The sequence below is a fragment of the Pezoporus flaviventris genome, unplaced genomic scaffold (assembly GCF_033815535.1).
Source record: "Pezoporus flaviventris isolate CSIRO_AGI_PZ_B2104156 unplaced genomic scaffold, CSIRO_AGI_Pfla_v1 ptg000006l, whole genome shotgun sequence".
Taxonomy (NCBI): domain Eukaryota; kingdom Metazoa; phylum Chordata; class Aves; order Psittaciformes; family Psittacidae; genus Pezoporus; species Pezoporus flaviventris.
Genome location: NW_026892554.1, coordinates 6,603,139 through 6,620,130, shown reverse-complemented (window position 1 = coordinate 6,620,130; position 16,992 = coordinate 6,603,139). Strand labels below are relative to the sequence as shown.

Sequence of the window (16,992 nt, the reverse complement as noted above, 5' to 3'; positions counted from 1 at the left end):
CGCCGCGGTTGTGAAGGGGCCGCTCCCGCGGGCTCCGGCGCTCCCTACCCGCCCGCCCCGCGGTCCCCGGAGCCCCGGCGGTGCCGGTGCCAACGCCATTTCCTCGCCGGTAACGACTGCTTTAACCACAACACGCACCAGCTGCCCAGATGCGAAGCGATCCCAGGGTTCAAACTGCGATCAGACATGGAACAGACGTGCCTGTGATGCCGGTTCAGCGCGGCGTAGCTGCTGAACTCAAGTATTTATAGACCAGATTTGCTGGGTTTTGCCTTTCCTCTGGTCCCCCAGGCTTTGCTTCCTGGTTAATTTATATATTCCTGTTTCACATCTTGAAAGCTTAAAGATTCATGGAAATCCGAGCCACGGTTCTGCAAACCATCCCGGGTGTGCTGAGCATGCAGTGCCATCCACTGAGCCAGGCAGGGGAGTAAATAGGGGAGAAGGGAGCCTGTGCTGTGATAACTTTCAAGATATAACTTACTTTACTCCCTGTGTTTAGTGTGAGCATGAGTTTACCTACTGCAAAGTAACTGTGGGAAGAGGGGATGTTGCTACTGAAATGAAACGAGGAAGGGAGAGAAGAAGGAGCTGATTTCCTTCCTTTTGAACTCTATAGTTCCAGGGTGGCATGACTGGGTGTAATCGGTAGGAATGTGTGACTAAACTGCAAAGATTACAGGGATGTATCCCTGCTGGCAGTGTCCCATTGGAAAGGTAGCAGTGAAATAACGTGTGGTCATCGTCTTCCCTACCTAGTTGAGATGCTGTATGGAATGCCACCCGCTCGGTTAGAAAAGCATCCTATGTTATTTTGCAGGAAGTTCTTTGGGATGAGGAAGTTTTGACGTGCACAATGTGCAGAAGGCCCCTTAGGCTGCGTGAATCGGTCATTGTTGCAGCTTGATTTCATTGCTGACTTTTTGTGTACTTGCCCAGTTTCCAAGTGGGGCCCCAGTTTATTTCTGTGCAGGAAGAGAAATAAATAGATAAAACCCAACACAATGCAGGAGGTCAGGTCGGTGATGCAGGCTCTGAGCGCTTCTCATGATTTGTTATTTGTGAACACTGGTGTTGGCCCTGCCTGTTCTGTTTGCCAGCTGCTGCCCAGCTTCTGTCAGATTCCTCTTGGTCCTACCCTGCTGTTCCTCTTGCAGTGCTTCTCCACAGCACAATGGCAGTGTTCAAGGCCAGGTTGGATGGAGCTTTGGGTGACATGGTCTAGTCTGAGGTATCCCTGCCCATGGCAGGGGTTTGGAACTAGAGGATCTTAAGGTCCTTTCCAACCCAAACCATTCTGTGATTCTATGGAAGAGGAGTAAGGAGCTTCCAAAGCAAGAACCACTTCAGCTGTTCATGGAGTTTAAGGTCCAAATCCACATCTACCAGTTGCCTTTACTTGTCTGTGTGAAATCAGAGTTCCACAGTGCCATGTGCTGGGCATGTACCTGGGGAAAGACACTCTTCACCCTCAGAAACTCGTATTTCACAGTCACTGTACGGGGTGGGTATGAATCCAGTCGGGATTCTGCCCTCAGTGCTCAGCTGTTAGACAGGAGTGATGGGTAAACACTAGCTGATGTCTCACGCTCATCCTTACATCTGTTCCTTTCATTTTCCTTGGGCCAGGCGAAATTAATAGCAAAGACTCCTCCTAAGCTTGCTCAAAGCCAGCTTCACCACGGAGTGATGCAGGATGGGTGGGCAGCACAAAATCCTTCTGAAAAGCACGAGAAATTAATATTGCTGGACCTACAGTGTTCCTGTGATCATCTTTAACCTTATCTGGGCATTGCTGCTGTGGTGCTGGGCTGGGAAAGGGGCTCTGTGGGCTTTGCAAGCCAAGTCGTTGTGTTGCACATCTATTTTTTAAAAGAGGCAGACTTATTCCTGAAATAAACATTCTGCAAATGTGCAGAAGGATTTGCTGTATTGTATGCACCTATCTGTGTAATTGCCTCTGAAATGCACAGCCTGAAACATCTATTACTTGACTAGCATAAACTGGGCAGTGGTAGATGCTGAATGTGGCACTTTTGTTTGACTCTTATTGCTACTTTGTTGGCGTTTTTTATATTCCTGTGACAGATACTTCAATCTAGTAAGATTTAGGCTGAAAGCCAGCACAGGGAATTAATATTTATTGTCGCTGCAGAGTTCCTCTATTTGACAAGGTGCAGCGTATGGTGTCAAATATATTCCTAACAGTCTGGAAATGATAAAGCTCAAAATTCTTCTGGCTTGTTCCTAACCCCCCTAAGAAGTAAAGCTTATGCTGATGGGGGTATGGTACTCAGGTGAGAAGCTGCACAGCAGGAGGAAGAAGAGGAAGGTGTTAACCATGTGTAAAGTGCAGTTCTGTTTGTACCATTGCTCTGCCCCGTGCCTTCTAAGGATCTTATTTATACACTTTTCTGCCTGGGTCTGACAATAGCTGGGAGCAAACAGCCTCTCTGTAATGGTGGTTAATGATTTTGATGCTTTTTATTGCATTACTTGCATTCTGTTCGGTTTGATCAGTGATGTTTAGATACGTGCGGTACAGGGTGACTCTGTTTGGAAACTGAACCTGCAGCATCAGGGGATCTCATAATTCATACCTCCTTGTACCCCCTGCATGAGCCCTGCATGTCTTTTCCACTGAAAGATACCAGATAAATGCAGATGTGACCAAACACAGTGTTTCAGGACACTAGTGCTGAGATTATACATCAGCGGCACTGGGAGCTGCATCTGAAGCTCTCTGAAAGAAAGAGGAATCTTCCTCTTAGGCAACCCTTCCAACTCTGCATTGCTTTGAGGAGCTGAGCATGTGCCTGGAGGTGTCCGTGACCTTCTGGGAGGAGATGGAGCAGAGATGCTGGCTGGTGCTCCGCAGCATTAGTCCTGTGGCTCATCAAGGGAGCCACAGAGAATGGGCAGCATGGGATGGGTGGGTGAATGTGTAGCATTCATGTACAGCATTCATGTAGGACAATTCTGCTGCTCCTTCTGTCAAGGGATTGCCTCATTCTGTGGCTTAAAAATTGTACTTGGAGCCTGGAGGACCCAGATTTATTCCATGATGTCTCCATTCTGCAGTGCGGAGGGATGTTATATTCACCATCTTGTGCAGGATGCTGAGGAACTGCTCAAGTACAATTTAATTTGGTTTAGCTCTTTAATTAAGCCAGACTGGGCTTTGTTCCCACCTGTTCAATAGAAACCTCAAGTGACTGATTCTTAAGAAAATAATGTTTGAGCTCTGATCCATTTTTTCTGAGCAACACAAGGTATTTAGCGGAGTCTCTTCCCCTTCATATATTAAGAAGGCTGAACCAGTGAAATATGGATGAACTTGCTTGAGAACAAGGCATAAAGCCCCAGGAGGTGGTGTATCTCCTGAGGACTTCCCAGGTGTCAGCTACCTTGAGACAACATGAACTGATCCAGCTGTCCTTGCTGTATTAACTTCCTTTAGAGCCAGAAGAGGGAGATTCTACCCCAGAAGTAAAAATACTAAACCAAGAAATGCTATCCTGGAAAGGAGTCCTGAAAGTGTAAGAAAGGGGGAAAGGGGCCTTCATCTTGATGATGGTCATGGAGTAGGGCCTTCCAGGTTTTGTGCCCCTCAGAATAACATTAGGTAACATTAACTTTCTCTTCATATTAACATTCAAACACATAAATAACCTGTTGGATCAGAGGGAGCGTGGATGCTGTTTTACAGTCCAGCTCCTAAAAAGATGCCATTAAGGTGGGAAGCAAGGCATCTAAAATCTCTGTCAAACAGCATTATCAAAAGGAAATATTTGCAGATTGCTATTATATAAATAATGGGCAAATATTGCTCCTGAATTCTAAATTAACTTTTCAGTCCTAGCTCCATATTCTCCAGATACTGAGGACTTTGTGAGTAAATGCATTTGAGATGAGGAGTCATTGCCACGACAGTTTTGGAGGCTATAATTTGTTTCATATGGCTTCAGGGTTTTTTTGGGGTTTGGGGGTGGGGTGGGTTTCTTTTTTTTTCCTCATGGATGCCTTCCTGATATTTCTCATGTCATTTGCCTAATTTGGGAAACATTCCTGGTTCCTGCTCTGGAATGTGGCATTTCGCAACTCTCTTCTTCAATGACATCATGTGGTTTGTTCTGAACAGAGCAGTAATAAAGAAGAGCAAGGGGAGTTTACCAGCCCTTCTATAATAAACATTTTATGTTAATAGACATCTTTGGGGGATCTGAACTGATTTGTGGGGTTTAGATTTTACCTGGTAAATTGTGTTTTCCACAGATATAGGACAAAGAGTCCCACTTGGATAACAAGGAAACCACATCTCAGTTTCATCTTCCCCTTAGTGGTGGATGTAGACGCCTGCATTCCCCAGAGGAGAACAGGACTTTGAGAAGTGGAGAGGAAATTCAGAGTCAGTGAAAAAGGCAGAAAGTGTTTGTTTCCCTTTCTTGCTTTTTCTTCCCTGATACAAATAGGAACCTGGAGGAGAGGGCTGTGCTGATTGCAGGGGTGAGAGATGGTGAAGCTTATCTCCCCGCTGAGCTGTTCTACACCTGCTCAGCATCATTATAAGTTTAAGCTCTCACTTGCAATTGCACTTTCTATACAAGAGTCTGGTACTGGCTAAATAGAAGAAGCGAGAGTGTTTCCATATGCAATTGCTTCTGGGTATGGCAGATTTCTGTATTTATGGATGCCTATTACAAGAGCATCCCCATTTGTGGGGAAGGCTCTTCATGCATTGCTTAGCAATGCATGTGAAGCTCAGGCTGCCCTTTCCTTTGTCAGAGGAAAATCATCAGAGGCTCTCTGATGGCCTCCAGGCAGCACCCAGATGTATTTTTAGCTCTCAGAATAGGGGAGAAATTGCACAGAGAAGAAATAAGCAAAGGAGTTGAAGCTGGCTCAGTTGTTGGATTGAGGCAAGCTGGATTTGCAGCAATGAATACACGTTTCTGTGTGAGAAATGGAATGTATACAAAATGAGGCAAATCACCTTCCCAAGGATTTTGTGCAGAAGTAATATACCTTCTGGATAAAGAACAGGGTTCCAGTGAGGAAGGAAATAAAGTGTAACCTGTAAAGGATCAGTGCTACATGAGCGCACCTCTGACGTCTCTAAACACCCAGGGTACTGGCAGAGATAGAAATTCAAGGAGCGACCAGGTCTCAATCAGAGTCTTTGGGCTTGGATGTCAGACAAGAGAGCACATGATATTTGCAAGGATAAATCATTCTTCCAGTGGCTATCGATAGATAACCTCCACCATCAGAACAGCAAAATTGCAATGCTTCACCTACCACAAGTGGTCTGTGTGAAGCCCTATTGCTAATTAAAGACCAGTGATCTAGAGCAAGCTTCAGATATACTTGGACAAGCCTGTCTCCTTTGCACATTTCTAGTTAGCACATTATATTAGCCTGTTATTCCTATAACCTTTCTAAACCATTTATGGCTTTTTTTGCAGACACTTAAAAGCTTTATTGCTGCCAAAGGCTTGCAATTTAAGTCTATGATAAGCAGCAGCTTTCGTTTAAACAAAGGTTGGTGCAATCATTAAGTCGGGGTGCAGAGATTATCTCCTGAACAGGTTCCTACACTATCACTAATACACAGTGTCGCAGTCTAGCAGTTAATCTGAAATAAAACCAGGGAAAAGAAGGACACCATTAAACCACAAATCTTTGTTTAGTTTGGATAACAATAATCAAAGAACACAAAAGGCGATTATGACTTTGCCTCCCACTGCTTCGCTGCCTATTCATGCAGTACGTCCTGCCTGGCCCGCTGAAGTGCAACATGAAGGAAGCTGACAAATAATACAAGTCTTTATCTTTTTCAAAGATTATTTGCAGATTGTGTCCTTAGACTGTATTTCTTCATCCCTTCAACTGCATAAACTAAACTCATCGGGGTGGTAGCTGCTAATCTTGCAGCCTCAGATGGCTTTGGAGGTTTATTGATGATGTTAAAGGGACTGCCAAATAGCAGGACTCCAGCCAAGTGACCTGGATGTGAAAAGAGCAGAATTGGATTTTATACCATCTCCTGGTCCAGATGAACTGTTGTCACCCCCAGACATGACACTTACTTTGTCATTGCAGGAGAGACAAGTCAGATTAGGTCAAAGGGGAAATATGTGTGCTGTATTAGTATGCCTCATCCATCAATATCTGCTTACCTATGTCTTAGAAGTCCTGCACAAGAAGCAGAGAATCCACCTGAGCCTTTGCAGGATGCTGCATTAGCACATCATTGTCATTGTCACTTTGAAAGCAACTCTGAGATGTCTGCACACCATTTGTCACGCTTTGGAGCACGTTGCTGGTCTCCAGAAAGCCTGAAGCTCAGAGCTGCCGTGTGACTTGTCTGTCCATTCCCTGGTGGAACACCTCACCCTGATGGGTGCCTCCCCATCCCACAGTGTGGATTGGAGGGACCCCGCTGTTCCCAGGTGCTGTATTGTAAAGGATGCACCATGACAAAGTGCTACAGAAGAGATAGTTATTGAGAGCAGCACTCCTTGCCAAGCATCTGGTTGCAGTTCACAGGAGTCCCAGCACCCAATGGAGCAGGGATGAGACAAACTGCCTCCTGGCTCTGCTGAAACATTCCCCTTTAAGTAGCAGCAGACTTTAATTCTGGTTTAACGGAGCAATGCCTGCAACTGTCATCCCAGCACCACCCTTTCTCTGGGAATGACGGTGAGCTTGATTTGCCTTAAGTAACTCCCCAGTGGAGCAGCTCCCCTGGAAGCTGTGAGATCAAACACTTGGCATCTTGTTACAGGAATCAGCAGATAGAGGATTAGAGACATGCAAGTGGCACCCACTCTCTGGGGAAGAAAGGGAAACATCTGTTAACATCTGCAGCCAGGCTTCCAAATCCCCAGTGTCAACCAGACCTAAGCCTGTTTCATGGCAAGATGGATACCAGGAGGAGGACCTCCCAAAAGGTGTACTGCCAAGGGACAATCCGTGAGCTTCTGCTATGGTTTGCTGCTTTCAAAACGGGCTGGATGCTGCAGCTCATTAGTGAGGATTTTGGTTGCTTTTGCTGGATTTCCAAAGAAGGTCCTTTTCTGTTTTTACTTTAGAAACATGAAGCTTTATCTTTGGCTGGAGGGTGTCTGAGGATGAGTGGAGAAATAGTAGGATTATGACCTTACTAGATCAAAAGATAAAAGACAAGCAATTGGGAAAGGAAGGATTATTCCTTATTTTGCTAGAAACCCGCTGTTTCTTGTTATCATCTGTTTAATTCAAATATCAGAAAGACACCTAGGGTAAGAATCTGGATGTTCAGAAGCTTCAGGTACCTCATCCCTTAAAAAAATATCACACCTACTTTCCACTCTGTTTAAAAATCAAAGCAGAAAAGGAAACGTCTTGATAGTTCTCAAACAGCAAACATGTTTTTCCAGCTAAATCTTCAAGCCTCTGTTACACATGAGGAGTAGGTGTAAAATGTATTTGTTTCCTTTACGGAGCACCTTTAAATCAACTAAATAAATGTCTCTTCCCACTACACAAATTGTCACTTAAACCAGCCTTTGTGAGCTGCAATTTCCACCCATCCCTTGGTTTTGCTGCCTGAAACACCATTTAAAATATTTCCAGCATCACTCCAAATGCAGCTGAGGGTTTTTGGAAGGGAGCACTTCAAATAAGGTTGGCTGTAAAGAATTTGCCTGGCACTAAACATCTGCTGTCAGTGCTGCTATCAGCAGAGTGCCACAAACCCTTCCTCACCTGTGGGCTGCTAATAGGTTTACTGCAGTTGAGATGAAAGATGCCTACTCCATAAGCCTATCCTGTTTCTCCCTATTCTGTTCCCCCAGTGCAAACACCTGTGAAAGAAGGTAGCGTTTATGAAGGCAGGAGTCTAACAGCCCTGTTTGGAGCCAAGCATAACAAACAATCCTCCCTAAGGAGGTTAATTCACCATGGTCCTAGCTGTGAGGATTTGCTAGTCTAGCTTCTACTCCAACTCCTGTCCCCTGTGCAGTCTGCTCTGCCTCTAAATCCTGAGCACCAAGACCCTTACAAGCACTTCTCCAGAGCCAGATGTACTTAATGTCTTCTAGTGTACCATTAACTTCATCTCAAACCGAGCCCCTTAAAATTTCAGCACAGCTCTACCCAGTGAATCCTAACTGTTAGAGTGAACCTGTCAGAGCATTAAACCTCACACAGCCCAGGCAATGGGATACCCATTCTCTAGAAGAAAAGCTGATAGAAAAATCAACTCATTTGAATTCAGCTTGGCAAAACTTCCACTTCATGTCATGCTTTCTGCCAGCAGAATGAAAAGCCTTTTTATCTGAGTAAACCACCTCCAAATCCCTGGGCAGTGGGTAATAATGTCGACTTCTGTAGAGTGCTTCAAAGCATTTCTTCAAAGCCTTCACTACCTGCACAACACCATAATGACCTTTATTTTACAGCAAGATAAAGCCGTGCTCAGGAGCGGTGCAGGCCAATGGAGTAAGGTTCCATGGCACAGCATGCTCTGCATGGGGATTTGTACGTAACACTTGGGATGAGCAATGGGAGCGGTAAATTGGAAAGAGCTTCTAGGTCACAGAAGAGTGAAATCATGCAAACTGTTGCTCCACAGGCAGTAGCTAATGCCAGACAGAGTGGGGTGGACCTACAGATAAAAGTCATTCCTCTGCTCTCACCCAATACAAATCCTTTGGCACCTTTCGGTGCTCTAGGGCCACACAAAGCAGTCTGGCGTTGGGTCCTCTGGTCCCTGTTCCCTGCCTGCACTGCTCCATCATGCTATTCCTCCAGCATATCCTTCCCTGGGTGCTGGTGAAAGCTCTTTGACGGAAGGAAACCTGCACAGAAGGGCTCTACACAGGCTAAATTTGCCTGGTTCCCTCTAGGGCTTATAGATTCATGATCAATTAGCAGTTAAGTAAGTGCGTCCATAGGAGTCCTCTGCCTGCTTCTAGTCCCCTTGTCCTCCACCTTCCAAAAGGTCTGGCAGATGGGTTAAGGGAACTGCAGGCTACCTGCACACCACGGCAGACTCCGAATCCTAAACCCTGTTCGGGATCCCTGGAATCCCTCCTTAAATCCAGCCCCAAACACCTAAACCACAGGAGATACAGTAGACATTTCCACTTGTGAATTTTCATGCGAGTGTAGTTTTCATAGAAATAAGAGAGTTAGTTTTGCTTCCCTGAATAATCCACTCTTGTCAACAGAGGTTGCTAATAGAGGCTCTGCCTGGGCAGTTGGATGGAAATGAATGTATCGAGGAAACAAAGCCTTGTGCAGTTTGCAGACGTGACACTAGCTCAGTGAATGGAAATGATACACCCAGGTTTTTTATAGAAGATTCTTGGTAGATGTGTTTATTAAATGGCTTGCCTGCTGAAAGTGCTAAAGGATTCTCTGTTGTTTTCCCTTCTGGCTTGCTGTATCACGTATCTCTAGGGCTTCAGATGGAGCATCTCCACATACACTGCCCTTTTTTAGGCTTTTCCTCTTTGGCATGATCTTAATGAGCACCGCCTTTAAAGCCTACAGGCATCAGCAGATATGAGACTTCCAATCTGCCCTGCTCAGATTCATTGCACTGAGAGATTTTTCACTCTGAGGTTCGAGTCTATCCAGATGCCTTTACATTATCTTTCTGGTTTCCCTCCTGTTTGTGATCCCTTTCAACTTCCTGTCACTCTTGTGAATGCCTGTCATCCTTTTGTTCAATCCTTCTTAGAGTCATCAATAAAAACGTCAAAAAAGACCAAAGACCTGATCTCTGGGATGCCCTAATAAACATAATTCTATAATACAATAGCTCCCTGCTTAGTATTCCTGTTTCTTTGCAGTCGCTCAGCTGTGATTTGGTCCATGGACTACCTCACTCAGATCATCCAAAGAGCTAAATTTTATGATATGATATCAAATGCTTCACCAAATGCAAACATGCTCATGGATTTTTAAGATCAGAAAGAAGCATGAGAGCATCAAATATGCTCCTTTCAATCCTCGGTTGAGCTTGCTAATGGGTATTGCTAAAGCATCTCTTCCAGGAAGTCTGGAGTTGAAGACCCCATGAGATGAGAAATCAAATAGTTTGCTTCATTAATCATACATATTGCTTTTTTGTGTGTTTGTTTTAAAAAACTTTGTGTTAATTTTACTTTCTAGGCATTGTTTCTGTGTCTTTTCCCTCTAAAGATTGTCTAGTAGCCGGTTGTTTCTCACTATGCTTATTGATGTTTCATACAGTGATCTTTTGGGGTTTCCTTCTCGTTTTTTATTAACACTGCTCTTGATTCTGCAGATTTGTCTTTTGCTATCTACCTGCAGGCAGAAGTGAGTCAGTCTCTGTGATGAGGAGGATGAGAACTGGAGTTCCTAATTCTCCCCATAAACAGCTATCTGTCAGCTGTAGCGAAGGCTTCTTTTCCTGCACATGTTGCTGTTGTTTGTGTGTCCCCTGATGTGCTTTAATTTTCATGTCTTTATACATAACTCATTTTTGATCATTTAAAAGGGGAACTAAGGTTCAAGATTATCTTTACACAATGGCCCCGATTCCCTGCTCACTCAAATGTGAGCAGATGTAGAGCAACTGCTTTGAAGTCAGTGATGGAAAACGGGTATAGATGTCAGGGGAGACAGATACACTCTCTTTTGATATCTCTGGAGCAGGTCATGCAGAAATAGTATCCCAAACAATATCTATGACCAGCTGCTCATCATGTGCCTCCAGTCATTCTCCACATACCTCACATCCCATCTCCCAGCTGACAAGAAAACCAGCTAGTCCAAAAAATGGAATTACCTAATTTGCTTCCCCATTATCCGAGGCTTGTAATAGAGATGTCAAATGACCTGCTGTATTTCAGCAGCAGAACTGAAGAGGCGACTTGAGTCTCAGGTGTCAATTCTCACTACATCATATTTCCATTTGCAAAGGTCAGGGTCAAGCCTGGTGGGTTTTTTTTTCCTTTGTTCAGGAAGAGCGCCCTAGAGATTAAGTGGGATTCTTCCTGAGTTAAAGAGGGAAGGATGGGAAGGGAGAGAAAGACCCACAGGATTTAATGGAAAAACCTTACGTCTCAGGTGCTCTTATTGAGGGTAGTTCTGCTGCCTCACATTAGTTGAGCACTGGGAGCATCCTATGGCTGTGCTCCACGGCCTTAACCCATAAATTGTGGCCAGGATGGTCCAGGCTTCATTCTGTCCTTTCATTTCAGCCAACAAGCACGGTCTCTTGCCTTCCTCCATGGCAAGGACAGTGACTCACCTGCTTTGGATTCCCCAGAGGCATCAGTGGAGGAGACAGGCAGCTCCCTCCTCACACCTGTACCTGTGAGGGGTATTAATCCCGCAGGCAGGGAATCAAGGAGGGAGAGATATTTAAACATTACTTGCTCAACCTCTGAATCCAAATATATGGGTGCCTGGGTCTGGGCTTCAGCTTGAGAGCTGTAAATAAGGACCTGTAAGCTATCTAAAGCTTGTAAATCTCCCTGTCACCCTGAGAAATCAACTGACATCGTCAGTCGGACCTGCCAGGACACATTTCATTATGCTCATTACTCAGGGTTGAAAGCAAAGTGCAGCCTGCATTGCTTGGACTCTGAAGAGAAAGCAGGGTGAGCACAGTACCCATCCAGACAGTGAGTAGAGCTGAGGTGCTTCCTCTCCTGGGCTGCAGCATTAGAAGGACGGGTGTATGTTTGGTTTCCTGGCATGGAGGTTGCCAAGGAAGCAGAGTCTCCTCCACAACCATCTGCTTTGTCTCGTACGGCATCAAATATGTCAAGGAGATTTCTCCCCTGGGCCATCATGTAGACGCTTGCTGGTGTGTTTGACTTGCATGGTAGTGAAATGCCATAAAGTTAAATGAATTATTCCAAAAGCAGAGAAGGTGAAAATCTCTGCTGTGAGCTTAGTGCCATGGCAATAGGAAGTGATTTTGCTCTTGGGTTTGAGTTTCACAGTGTCAGAAAGGCTCACATTTTATATTTGAGTACCAGACGTCTCCATCCTTGTTCTTGTGCCTAAGTGAATGTCAGCCCCAGGCAATGAACTCAGGCCAGGGCCCTGTAGCAGCTTTTCATAAGCTCTCCAGCTGCATGGCTTCCCATCCATGGCAGCTCTTTGTAGACATGATGGAGGGCACAGGACCTGCCTGCAGTTCAGTGACAGCAGGGTGAAGACATCCTGTCTTCCCTGTCCATCCTTTTGCAGCAGGAAGCAGAGGTTTCTCTGGGCTGAAAGGGAGCAGCTTCTGTGAAGTGAGGAACGGGCAGAGTGAGTCAGGGAGCACTGATCCACATCCTGCACTGTGAAGCTGCTGCACAGCTCACTGGGGGCTTTTTGAATAGAGAGGCCAAGCCCTGGCTAGCAAAGCTACATCTAGACAGTTGCAGTGATGAATGGGGTGTGATTCATGTAGCAAATATACTCCCATGATGGAAACAACTTTGCTGGGGAACTGATGATGGTCAGCATAGGACAGTTGATCTCTCCTGGTTCCCTGCCCCTCTGCCTTAGATCCTGCAGGACGCAGAGACCACAGATCACCCTCCACCAGCCCCAGGCATCACTCAGGTTGTAGGAGTGACTCAAGGCATCTGCGTGGTTGGCTCTATTGGAAGGATGGATATATTTGTGGGCAGCTGAGAGTTGTTAAGGATCTTTATCAGTGTGGTTGGAACAGCTCTGCAGCACCCCCTGAAAACTCCCCATGGCTGTAGGGAGGCTGCAGTGACTTTATGCCACAGGCTTCACAGTCTGGGCTTGATAAGCAGATTGCAAGGGACCAAAGGGGTCTAGAAGAGGGCGTTTCTTATTTCAGACTGCAAATAAGAGTGGAAGTTGCAATAGGGCAAATCCTCAGTGGAAAACAGAAGGATGAAAGCTAGAGACTTCTGTGTGACTGTGTGAAGAGGTGTTTGGGAATCCAGGGATGAAATAGTCCTTTAAAGCTCCCATTTCATTCTGCATTAGGGTGTAGTCAAGAAACAATATGAGACAGTGTCAAAACCAGTTCTCAATGAATAGGAGGTTAAATCCAAGCAGTTTTATACCTTTCTTTTCCGAAGCTCAGGACCATCTTGCAGAACCTTTGGGGCTAAGAGAAGGGCATTTTCCTCCTTATTGGAAGCAGCATTGCTGTGCAATGCAGGCAGGCTGGGAAGGACCACGGAGCCTCATGTGGTGGAAGAACACCACCAGCCTGCCTTGGAGACTGCTGCTTTCTATCCTGCTATATTTCAAGAGGGCTTTAGTAACTCTTGGGTCCTCTTAAAACAGATTGTCTGATTCTTGGCAGTATATTCTGAGCATCTGATTTGTTTCGTGGCACAGAAGCATTTGTGGACCATGATGTTTCTATGTCAACACGAGCTTGAGGAGGTAATATTTCCCCCAGAAGCGGTAGGTGTTAGAATCCAGATCGGAGCTCTCTCCACATCATTATTCTCAGTAAAGGACTATCTCAATAAGACATGCTGATATGTTTTCTCTAGGTGGGATTAAAAGCACTTCAGGCTCATGCACAGAATTTTGCTTTATAAGTCTGTGGGAGAGCGCATTTTCTCCACTCTGGTCCACTCTGGTGATGCTGCCTTTGTGAAATGGGAATAATAAACTTTCCCTGCCTCCTAACAGGGCAGAGAATTAACTCTTTGAAGTTTGTAAGGCCATAGAAATGCCTTGCTATTCTTAAAATTACTACTGCTCGGGGCTTTTAAACAGCTGCCACAATTCACTTCAATGGAGGCTGCCTTGAACTGGTGGGTGAAGTGAACACAGTATATCAGGTGTTAGGCTGAAAAAGCTGTGGGATCTGTGAGGTTGAAAGGCACTATATAAATATGAGTTATTTGTAGAAATGGGTTTTATAACCCTATCATTCTCCTCTGGTGTACCTCTTAATCTAAGGGTTTCACTGTCCTTTACGAACACTTAACAAGACCTATATTAAGCTTCAAGCCTCTTCAGTGCTCATGTTTTACATTTACACTGAATGAATGCAGTGGGGACAGATCCATTGTTTGCCCAGCTTACACAGCAGGTCAGTGATGGGCCTGCTTTGGTAATGAGTCATTCATAATGACCATCTGCATTGAAAATGGTGTGAGAAACAGCTTTAGGAAGAGGCAGCTTCAGCGCTTCATGGCTTTGGGAGATTCGCTGCCTCTTCCTCTCCTTTAGGCATAGCTGATGGTCTCATTTAACAAATGTTAAAGTGGCTGCTGAGTGGATTTGGGTTACAGGCACAAGGGCCAGTCCCTGAGCTTCTGTGTTTGATCTGCATATACTTATTGTGTACCTTTCATAAACAGCAGGACAAGGATAATACATGAAATGTGAGTGTCCTCATTAATGCAGTTATGGAGGCACAGTGGGGAAACTGAGGCAATGAACAGGTATTTCAGACAATGTATGCGGTGTGCCAGACTTCTCATTGCTAGAAGATGTAGGATTTGGGCATATAAACGTTTCCTGAAGGAAGATGCATGAGGGTTTCACTGCTCCTAGCCCCTAGGTTTCTGGACTGGGAATCTTTTGAATCTGTATTGAATCTTTTGGAGCAAACCCATTTTTCCTAATCTTTGATTTAGTATTTCTGCCGGAGGAACAAAGAATCAAATGTTGATCCATAATGCTTAACAAGTCAGTTTAATCCTGGGTAGCTCTTTATTTTGCCTGTGAAGTCTCCGCTGGCTGCTAAGTTACACATCAGGCAGCTGCAGACTGGCTCACTCTTGAATTGCAGCCATAGCCCCCAGTTCTTACATGATCATAGGATCACACCATGGTTTGGATTCGAAAGAACCTTAAGATCATCCAGTTCCAACCCCCTGCCACGAGCAGGAACACCTTCCACTAGAGCAGGTTGCTGCAAGCCCCATCTAACCTGGCCTTGAACACTGCCAGGGATGGAGCAGCCACAGCTTCTCAGGGCACCCTGTACCTCACAGTGAAGGACTTTTTCCTAATACCTGATCTAACTCTCTCCTCTGTCCGTTTAAAGCCATTCCCCTTGTCCTGTCACTACACGCCCTTGTAAAAAGTCCCTCTCCAGCTTTCTTGTCACCCCGTTAGGTATTGGAAGGCTGATGCCTAGGTCTGGGATGTGTTTTAGCACTGAATGGCTCTTGGTCCTCCAGCTGCTTCCCAGAAGTCCAAGACATTCACTTCTTTTCTCTCCTGCTGTCCCTACTAAAACTTTTCCCAGTGTGCTGGCTCACAGCTGCTCTATGCTGCATATTCTGCCTGGAAAGGACAAATTACTCAGGATCCTGGAGTGATCCACCCCTCCCAAGCGCAGACAGCTTGAGGGCATGAACAGTCTGATGAGCCTCTTGTCTGGGAGAACTGCTGCTGCTTTCGAGTTTATTATCTGTGCAGCAGCAAGGCTGTACCAACACATCCTTTCTGCTGCTGCAGGCAGCAGTGGGCACATGTGCAGGGGGGCAGGGGTATGTGTGTGGATATGTGTGCTCTCCCCTACGAGTCAAGGCCAAGACCTGTATCCAAGTCCCTGTGTGCTTCCACACCATCTGAATCCCTTCACTAGTGTCTTTGCCAAGTACCTATTGATTTCAGGCACGCTGAATACAGCCCCTTAAATGCATTTGTTGCTTTGTGTCTTCAAAGTACTCAAGGAGTATTATTAGCTAATTAATCTTCCTAGTGTAGCCTGTAAAATAGGTAAATATTATTCTTGCTCTGGAGCCAGAGACATGAAAACAAGAAGACAGAGTGGCTCCACCAAGCCAACCCAGAACACTGTGTTAAGACCACTAGTGAGGACTCCTGCCTGTTGATGGCAGCCATCATCTGTGCTGCCACAGGCATACATATGTGTGGCATTCTTTTCTAGAGGAATTAACAGTATGGATTGTGTTTGTCATCCTAGTGGTATGCAGCTTGAATTCTGATTTGTAGCCCTGCAACCCACATGGGCTCGAGAAGGGACAAAGTGGAGCCTGGTCCTGGCTCTCTGCATCGCTGTGTATTAGATGCTGAGCTCTTTGTGCTCAGTTGCATTTACAGGTGCCGTGTGAGTTGGAAAATGAGTTACTGTGAGACAGCCTCTCCTTTTACAGCCACGTCATTTACAGCTGCCAAGTAAATTGGGTTTTGAAGAGGCATCAGAATTTAGGGTGTTTCTTTCCACCAAACCACTGGAATTCCCAGACAGTTGACCTGTGGAGGCAGGAGGGCTCCCTGGTGCAAAATAAAGCAGTTTATTATTGCTGTTCTCACTCTGAGCTAAAATTTCCCTATAAAAACACCCAGCTGCCAGCACTGTGGGTGGACATTATTTGCCTTACTTTTTGAATAACCTAAGTCTGAATAAGAAAAACACTCAGCCTAAGAGCTCGATGCCATTTAGGCCAGTTTCAAAAGTGAAACCATCAAAAGTGCTTTTGTTCTTTCTGCTGCTCCTGTTGTGTTACATAGAGAAGAGAGAGAGCGAGGCTGCCCAAGCAGCGGCACAGAAGAGGATTAAACTCAAGGCGAGAGGCACAGACGATACCTGGAGGTGACACGCTTCGTACTGCACGTTTCATTAGCTCCCACAAAGCTCTTAGCTGATGCCTGTTCATTAGCCGCAGACATCCCAACCCAATTGCCCATGTAGCTCTGCAAGGGATCCCATCGCTTTATCCCAATGGAGGCGCATGCAAAGCAGGAAAGCTCCCGATTTCAAGCTAGGAGGTATCATTAGGGAGTCTGGTCCATCAATATTTCACTGCATCTCTGCTCCACGAGGGAATGGGCTGTGGGATGTTTCTCTGTAGCTCATGTGCTTCTTAAACTTATCTCCTTGGCAACTCTTTGGTTTAAACAAAGATTATTTTGGAACTGGAGCTGTCAAAAAACGCAGCAGCTCCAGGAAGTTTTCTTTTAGAATATGTTGGCTCGGCAGCACCATCTTCTGTTCTGCCCTTTAAACAGCCTTGGATGTCACACTTCAAAAACGGGTGCATGCGCCTTGGTTAG

General features: G+C 45.5%; 3 long non-coding RNA genes across 3 annotated transcripts; 2 read left to right on the top strand and 1 right to left on the bottom strand.

Annotated features, from left to right (window-relative positions):
* Positions 1 to 92: 92 nt before the first annotated feature.
* On the top strand, positions 93 to 993 carry LOC133265674 (uncharacterized). Its single transcript, XR_009742063.1, has 2 exons — positions 93 to 241; positions 821 to 993. It is a non-coding gene; the product is annotated as an uncharacterized LOC133265674 (long non-coding RNA).
* Positions 994 to 5,679: 4,686 nt separating this feature from the next.
* LOC133265848 (uncharacterized) lies at positions 5,680 to 6,793 on the bottom strand. The gene is made up of 2 exons (XR_009742154.1): positions 6,180 to 6,793; positions 5,680 to 6,006 (listed from the first exon to the last, which is right to left on the bottom strand). It is a non-coding gene; the product is annotated as an uncharacterized LOC133265848 (long non-coding RNA).
* A 4,847-nt stretch (positions 6,794 to 11,640) lies between these two features.
* On the top strand, positions 11,641 to 13,478 carry LOC133265849 (uncharacterized). Its single transcript, XR_009742155.1, has 2 exons — positions 11,641 to 11,830; positions 13,077 to 13,478. It is a non-coding gene; the product is annotated as an uncharacterized LOC133265849 (long non-coding RNA).
* Positions 13,479 to 16,992: the final 3,514 nt, after the last annotated feature.